The sequence below is a fragment of the Oncorhynchus tshawytscha genome, linkage group LG24 (assembly GCF_018296145.1).
Source record: "Oncorhynchus tshawytscha isolate Ot180627B linkage group LG24, Otsh_v2.0, whole genome shotgun sequence".
Lineage (NCBI taxonomy): Eukaryota > Metazoa > Chordata > Actinopteri > Salmoniformes > Salmonidae > Oncorhynchus > Oncorhynchus tshawytscha.
Window position 1 is genome coordinate 24,576,223 of NC_056452.1, and position 10,000 is coordinate 24,586,222.

At 42.6% G+C, this 10,000-nt stretch overlaps 1 pseudogene; it reads left to right on the top strand.

The window, feature by feature from the left end:
• LOC112242036 overlaps window positions 1-10,000 on the top strand; it is a 102,764-nt pseudogene that overhangs the window by 64,891 nt on the left and 27,873 nt on the right.

Here is a 10,000-nt window from a genome sequence, read left to right on the forward strand (position 1 = left end):
ATACAAAAAGAGACAAACACAACATACATACAAAGAGACAAACACAACATACATACAAAGAGACAAACACAACATACATACAAACAGACAAACACAACATACATACAAAGAGACAAACACAACATACATACAAAGAGACAAACACAACATACATACAAAGAGACAAACACAACATACATACAAACAGACAAACACAACATACATACAAAGAGACAAACACAACATACATACAAAGAGACAAACACAACATACATACAAAGAGACAAACACAACATACAAAGAGACAAACACAACATACATACAAAGAGACAAACACAACATACAAAGAGACAAACACAACATACATACAAAGAGACAAACACAACATACAAAGAGACAAACACAACATACATACAAAGAGACAAACACAACATACAAAGAGACAAACACAACATACATACAAAGAGACAAACACAACATACAAAGAGACAAACACAACATACATACAAAGAGACAAACACAACATACATACAAAGAGACAAACACAACATACAAAGAGACAAACACAACATACATACAAAGAGACAAACACAACATACATACAAAGAGACAAACACAACATACATACAAAGAGACAAACACAACATACATACAAACAGACAAACACAACATACATACAAACAGACAAACACAACATACATACAAAGAGACAAACACAACATACAAACAGACAAACACAACATACAAAGAGACAAACACAACATACATACAAAGAGACAAACACAACATACATACAAAGAGACAAACACAACATACATACAAAGAGACAAACACAACATACATACAAACAGACAAACACAACATACATACAAACAGACAAACACAACATACATACAAAGAGACAAACACAACATACAAACAGACAAACACAACATACAAAGAGACAAACACAACATACATACAAACAGACAAACACAACATACAAACAGACAAACACAACATACAAACAGACAAACACAACATACAAAGAGACAAACACAACATACATACAAAGAGACAAACACAACATACATACAAAGAGACAAACACAACATACATACAAAGAGACAAACACAACATACATACAAACAGACAAACACAACATACATACAAAGAGACAAACACAACATACAAACAGACAAACACAACATACATACAAAGAGACAAACACAACATACAAACAGACAAACACAACATACATACAAACAGACAAACACAACATACAAACAGACAAACACAACATACAAACAGACAAACACAACATACAAAGAGACAAACACAACATACATACAAAGAGACAAACACAACATACATACAAAGAGACAACCACAACATACATACAAAGAGACAAACACAACATACATACAAACAGACAAACACAACATACATACAAACAGACAAACACAACATACATACAAAGAGACAAACACAACATACAAACAGACAAACACAACATACAAAGAGACAAACATAACATACAAAGAGACAAACACAACATACATACAAAGAGACAAACACAACATACAAAGAGACAAACACAACATACAAACAGACAAACACAACATACAAACAGACAAACACAACATACATACAAACAGACAAACACAACATACAAAGAGACAAACACAACATACAAACAGACAAACACAACATACAAACAGACAAACACAACATACATACAAACAGACAAACACAACATACAAAGAGACAAACACAACATACAAACAGACAAACACAACATACAAACAGACAAACACAACATACAAACAGACAAACACAACATACATACAAACAGACAAACACAACATACAAACAGACAAACACAACATACAAACAGACAAACACAACATACAAACAGACAAACACAACATACATACAAACAGACAAACACAACATACAAACAGACAAACACAACATACAAACAGACAAACACAACATACAAAGAGACAAACACAACATACATACAAAGAGACAAACACAACATACATACAAAGAGACAAACACAACATACATACAAAGAGACAAACACAACATACATACAAACAGACAAACACAACATACATACAAAGAGACAAACACAACATACAAACAGACAAACACAACATACATACAAAGAGACAAACACAACATACAAACAGACAAACACAACATACATACAAACAGACAAACACAACATACAAACAGACAAACACAACATACAAACAGACAAACACAACATACATACAAACAGACAAACACAACATACATACAAACAGACAAACACAACATACAAACAGACAAACACAACATACAAACAGACAAACACAACATACAAAGAGACAAACACAACATACAAACAGACAAACACAACATACAAACAGACAAACACAACATACATACAAACAGACAAACACAACATACAAAGAGACAAACACAACATACAAACAGACAAACACAACATACAAACAGACAAACACAACATACAAACAGACAAACACAACATACATACAAACAGACAAACACAACATACAAACAGACAAACACAACATACAAACAGACAAACACAACATACAAACAGACAAACACAACATACATACAAACAGACAAACACAACATACAAACAGACAAACACAACATACAAACAGACAAACACAACATACAAAGAGACAAACACAACATACATACAAAGAGACAAACACAACATACATACAAAGAGACAAACACAACATACATACAAAGAGACAAACACAACATACATACAAACAGACAAACACAACATACATACAAAGAGACAAACACAACATACAAACAGACAAACACAACATACATACAAAGAGACAAACACAACATACAAACAGACAAACACAACATACATACAAACAGACAAACACAACATACAAACAGACAAACACAACATACAAACAGACAAACACAACATACATACAAACAGACAAACACAACATACATACAAACAGACAAACACAACATACAAACAGACAAACACAACATACATACAAACAGACAAACACAACATACATACAAACAGACAAACACAACATACATACAAACAGACAAACACAACATACATACAAACAGACAAACACAACATACATACAAACAGACAAACACAACATACAAACAGACAAACACAACATACATACAAACAGACAAACACAACATACATACAAACAGACAAACACAACATACATACAAACAGACAAACACAACATACAAACAGACAAACACAACATACAAACAGACAAACACAACATACATACAAACAGACAAACACAACATACAAACAGACAAACACAACATACAAACAGACAAACACAACATACATACAAACAGACAAACACAACATACAAAAACAGACAAACACAACATACATACAAACAGACAAACACAACATACATACAAACAGACAAACACAACATACAAACAGACAAACACAACATACAAACAGACAAACACAACATACAAACAGACAAACACAACATACAAACAGACAAACACAACATACATACAAACAGACAAACACAACATACATACAAACAGACAAACACAACATACAAACAGACAAACACAACATACAAACAGACAAACACAACATACAAACAGACAAACACAACATACAAACAGACAAACACACACTTTTAAAAGTCTTTCAGGCTGATTTGGCGAAAGCTAATACAGATACAGACGTTGTCTTGACTCATTGGTTTGGCATGACATCACAGTGTCAGTCTGTACCCGTAAAATCAATTCTCCCTCTAAGTGCTGCTCAGTTCTTTCTCCATCCAGAAAGAGAATGTTGGGGTAGCAGAAGTGTAATTTGGCCCTCTCTACTCTCACCTCACCTCTCCTCTCTCCCTTCATTTCTCTCCCCTGTGGCAGAGCTGGGCCTGAGCCAAAAGGAAAAGGTTCTCTCCCCCCCCCTCACCCCTATTTCTCGTTCTACCGCTCCCTCTCTCAGGGCAGTACTTACACAAGGTCCATCTCTCTCATTATCGCTCTCTCCTTCTTCTTTGTGTAGGGTTTTCAACCTATGAGAATTGGGCATTTACAAGACTGCTGTCGATTGCTTTACGAAAACACAGTCAGCCACTGAAGTGTCTAATACATTATGTCAACAGTCCTCCCAAGGTACAGCAACGGATGCTCAATGAACTGTGCCCTTAATTCCATCTATCGACCCTCTAGCGCGGCCCGATAAAATAAAGTGCTAGGCCCTGCAGCAGAACTGCAGCAGCTTAGCCGTTTCCCATGACATTTCACTGCCACAACGTTTGCACCAGTGGGTTAACTGCACTAGTATATAGTGTAATGGGTCTGCGTGTTGTACAATACATGTACGACAAAGCAATGAACCAGGTAGACACCAAATGAGAGAATGCCTCACACTCAAGTAGGTTTAGGATGAGGGAGAGCTGAACAGCACCTGAGGTTTAGGATGAGGGAGACCTGAACAGCACCTGAGGTTTGGGATGAGGGAGAGCTGAACAGCACCTGAGGTTTGGGATGAGGGAGAGCTGAACAGCACCTGAGGGAATCAGGCTGTGCACATGTGTGTGTGTTTGCAGGCCCATGCTGTTCTGTCCTCTCCCCTCATATGTCCTCTCTCTCTTTCACTGATGAAAGAGGGATGAGGACAGAGACTGATAGGGAGACTCCCTCCTCTCCCCTCTTATTCCTCTTCCCTTTGAAGATGGATGGATAAAATGAGGAGAAGTGATAAACGGGTATGAAACATGTACGTGATGTTCTAAGATATACTGAACTGTCCTTTTTGTTGTTATAGTGTATGAGAAAGAAGGAAGAAAAATTAAAGAGGGAGAGATGCCTGAAGATGAGAGAGAGAGAGAGAGAGAGAGAGAGAGAGAGAGAGAGAGAGAGATAGAGGGAGAGAGAGGGAGAGAGAGAGGGAGGGAGAGAGAGAGAGAGGAGAGAGAGAGAGAGAGAGAGAGGGAGAGAGAGAGCGAGAGAGAGAGGGGGAGAGAGAGAGGGAGAGAGAGAGAGGGAGAGAGAGAGAGAGAGAGGGAGAGAGAGAGAGAGAGAGGGAGAGAGAGAGAGGGAGAGAGAGAGAGAGAGAGAGAGGGAGAGAGGGATAGAGATAGAGAGCATAAATTAACCATTCATTACCAGCTCCCTGCTGCCTCACAATGCACCAAAATAACCTCCCTTCTTCCCAACTCCAGTCTCTTCAAGCACACACACACAAGTGCGCACGCACGCACGCACACACACACACACACACACGCACACACACACACACAACTCTTTGGGCAGTGGCGAGGATGTTTATTTCCTACCATGCTCTCTCAGGGAGATGTCCATTTGAATCTTTATTGATCAGAGGAGAGCCGCTCTGATTTTATTAGTCATGCTTGGCAGCCACAGGGGAGCAGGGAGCTAGACCCGGCAACACTGTGCTTCTCTCCATCTCTCTCTCTCTTTGCTTTCTCTCCATCTCTCTCTCTCCCTTGTTTTCTCTCCATCTCTCTCTCAAGGTTTTCTCTCCATCTCTCTCTCTCTCCTTGTTCTCTCCATCTCTCTCTCTCTCCCTTGTTTTCTCTCCATCTCTCTCTCTCCCTTGCTTTCTCTCCATCTCTCTCTCTCTCCCCTTGTTTTCTCTCCATCTCTCTCTCCATCTCTCTCTCTCCTTGTTTTCTCTCCATCTCTCTCTCTCCCTTGCTTTCTCTCCATCTCTCTCTCTCTCCCTTGTTTTCTCTCCATCTCTCTCTCCCTTGTTTTCTCTCCATCTCTCTCTCTCTCCCTTGTTTTCTCTCCATCTCTCTCTCTCTCCCTTGTTTTCTCTCCATCTCATCTCTCTCTCCCTTGTTCTCTCCATCTCTCTCTCTCTCGCGTGTTTTCTGCTTCTCTTCTGTAATGTTGTGATGGTATATGTCAGTATGGGTGTGTATGCTCTATGCTTTCCTTTAACTGACTCTATACTCTCTCTCTTGAGACCTGTGGGCTGCTGGTGTCCACCTCTCGACACCTTTCTCTCCAATATGTCCAGTACACTACTCCCTATCTCACCTTATGACCCCCCTGCCTACCTCCCGACCTCCCCTCTCTTATTCCCCCTTCCAACAGAAGCTCAGAGTAAGCCTTACTACTCGGATTACTCCCCACACGTCTCCTCATCCACAACATGTGTACCTCCCAGTATCTGGATCTCTTCATTACCGTTGTCATCGGACTCAACGTCATCACTATGGCGATGGAACACTACCAACAGCCCAAGGTAGGACCTGAGAAATTATGGTTTCTTTGTTCATTTGTAGTCCGTTAGTTATCGCCATGGCATCTCGGACAGCACGCACCAAGGTGGCTACTCGTCCAGTACTCATTCCACATGGTCCAAGATCATTGCTCTGGGATTTGTAGTTTGTTTGGCAGCACAAACGCAAATGAGAAAAACATGAACTTAACTCCCACACAAATTATGACTCGAACAATTGTAATGGTTTATTATCAGATCAGTCGCACGGTGATTCGTGAGAAAAACTCGATGAGGGTGGTAGAGAGAGACACAGAGAGAGAGAGAGAGAGAGAGAGAGTGAGAGAGAGAGAGAGAGAGATAGATGAGGGTGGTAGAGAGAGAGAGATGAGGGTGGTAGAGAGAGACAGAGAGAGATGAGGGTGGTAGAGACAGAGAGAGAGAGACAGAGAGAGAGAGATGAGGGTGGTAGAGAGAGAGACAGAGAGAGAGAGATGAGGGTGGTAGAGAGAGAGAGAGAGAGATGAGGGTGGTAGAGAGAGATAGAGAGAGATGAGGGTGGTAGGGACAGAGGGAGAGAGAGAGAGAGATGAGGGTGGTAGAGAGAGAGAGAGAGAGCGAGAGAGATGAGGGTGGTAGAGAGAGACAGAGAGAGTTGAGGGTGGTAGAGACAGAGAGAGAGAGAGGGAGAGAGATGAGGGTGGTAGAGAGAGAGACAGAGAGAGAGAGAGAGAGAGAGATGAGGGTGGTAGAGAGAGAGAGACAGAGAGAGAGAGAGACGAGGGTGGTAGAGAGAGAGAGAGAGATGAGGGTGGTAAAGAGAGAGCGAGAGAGATGAGCGTGGTAGAGACAGAGAGAGAGAGAGAGAGAGAGAGAGAGTGAGATGAGGGTGGTAGAGAGAGAGAGAGATGAGGGTGGTAGAGAGACTGAGAGAGATGAGGGTGGTAGAGACAGAGAAACAGAGAGAGAGATGAGGGTGGTAGAGAGAGAGAGAGAGAGATGAGGGTGGTAGAGACAGAGAGAGAGAGATGAGCGTGGCAGAGACAGAGAGAGAGAGAAACAGAGAGAGAGATGAGGGTGGTAGAGAGAGAGACAGAGAGAGAGAGAGAGAGAGATGAGGGTGGTAGAGAGAGAGAGAGAGAGAGAGAGAGAGAGAGATGAGGGTGGTAGAGAGAGACAGCTAGAGATGAGGGTGGTAGAGAGAGAGAGAGAGAGAGAGAGAGAGAGATATGAGGGTGGTAGAGACAGAGAGAGAGGGGAGAGAGATGAGGGTGGTAGAGAGAGAGACAGAGAGAGAGAGAGACAGAGATGGAGAGAGACAGAGAGAGGGATGATGGTGGTAGAGAGAAACAGAGAGAGATATGAGGGTGGTAGAGAGAGTGACAGATAGATGAGGGTGGTAGAGAGAAACAGAGAGAGAGATGAGGGTAAGGAGGAGTGGGTGGCCAGATGAGTCAGTAAATCCCTGTAGAGTTAGTTGTCTGATCGTCTAACTATATGCCTACTTGGAAAAGAGAGAAGGGCATCGTTAATTCCCCCAGGCTCCAAGACACTTTCATACTGTTAGCCTTTTCAGAGAGAAGGAGAGGGAGAGGGGAGGTAGAGGAGAGGGAGAGAGTGGGATGGTGGTTTGGAGAATATTACTCTGGGAAATGGGTTATTCTGGGAGAGTGGGACGTCAGAGGAGAGAGACTATAATAACTGCAACCTATGGAATATTGTAATACTAATCCTCGTTCCAACTCCTCCCCCTTCCTCTCCTTCCATCCCTCTCCTTCCATTCCTCCCTCCCTCCCTCCCTCTCCCTCCCTCCCTCCCTCCCTCCCTCCCTCCCTCCCTCCCTCCCTCCCTCCCTCCCTCCCTCCCTCCCTCCCTCCCCCTCCCTCTCGCTCTCCAGGAGTTGGACGAGGCGCTGAAGATCTGCAACTACATCTTCACCCTCATCTTCGTCCTGGAGTCCGTCTTCAAGCTGGTGGCCTTCGGCTTACGACGCTTCTTCAAGGACAGGTCAGAGGTCACACTTTGTCTCAGAGTAGGAGTGCTGGTCCAGGATCAGTTTTTATTTTTTTAGTCCAGAATGAATATGATTATATAGACATGGGGGGACCTGATCCAAGTTCAGTACATTATGGTTCCAGAAGCCCCTTCAGAAGAGTTCAGGCGAAGCAGCGATGTTTGTGAGTTATTGAAAAGGTGCATCGGTGGAAAGCTCTCTCTGTTAGGCCTTTATGAATACAAACTGCCTTGTTAAACGCTGGTAAAACACAGTGCAATCGTAGCTTTATCGTAGCTTTATCGTAGCTTTAAAACCCTTGGCTTCCCCACTGAACATAGACGAGGTTGAAATTGCGTTTGATAATAATAAACTACATTCATCTCAGTCCATCATCATGTGGATAACTGCTATAGGCCCTTAAGTGATAAACCCGAGACGCTGTCGTAGGTGAAAAGCCCAGGAGGCCGTCCATTTCTGAGAGGGTGAAACCGCCACGCTTGGCACCGGCGATCAACGTGACCACGCTCAAGTCGTCCCCGCCCCGCGACCTCAAGTCGCTTACGTCACTCGTTTTGCCCATTGTAACATTTATCCCCCCCCGCGACCTCAAGTCGCTTACGTCACTCGTTTTGCCCATTGTAACATTTATCCCCCCCCGACCTCAAGTCGCTTACGTCACTCGTTTTGCCCATTGTAACATTTATCCCCCCCCAACCTGAATGAACTTTTCTTTGCACTTTCCATGTGAAAATAAAATGCAGGAACAACACACCCAGATTCTAATCTAATCAACTCCATTTGAATGGTGTAGGAGTGCCGACCAAACAACAGCCTGATTACCAAGAAACCCAACATACAATTTACATCCAGACGCTTTTTAATGTATTTATTTCACCAGTTACATTGACTGAGCACATGTCATTTACAGCAACGACCTGAGGCATAGTTACAGGGGAGATGAATGAGCCAATTGGAAGCTGAAGATGATTAGGTGGCCGTGATGGTATGAGGGCCAGATTGGGAATGTAATCAGGACACCCCTACTCTTATGATATGTGCCATCGGATCTTTAGTGACCACAGAGAGAGACATCTGTTCAACGTTCCATCGGAATGACAGCACTTTACTCAGGGCAATGTCCCCAATCACTGCCCTGGGGCATTGGGATATTTTATCAGACCGGCGTATCTCCTACTGGACCAACTCTTCCTATCTTCAGAGGCAAGTCAGCAGTGGGCTGCAGGGTGTTATGCTGCTGGCACTTTAGAATACATCAATCAGAAAACAATGCAATAAAGACAATCGCAAATTTCAAACCAAATCAAAACAGTATTTTAATTCACACAGTAACATTCGTTTGTTGATTCAAGCTTCATCAGTCTTCACACCTCAAACCGTTTCCATGCTGACAGGGTCTGTGGGAATGTCCCGTCCTGGAGATTGCAATGGTCTCTCTCTCTCTCTCTCTCTCTCTCAAATATACAGCCATCTATCTAGACAATGCCATATTGAATCCAACATGCCAGGTTGGCATCAGCAAGGTGCTAGACGCATCTTCTTCACTCCCTCTAATTTTCTACTGCATGTACGCACACACACACACTGCACACACATGCAACCACATACAGGACTATGTACGCACACACACACTGCACACACATGCAACCACATACAGGACTATGTACGCACACACACACACACACACACACACACACATACACAGCCATGCACACACACACAACCACACACAGGACTATGTACACATACACACAGGTAGCAAG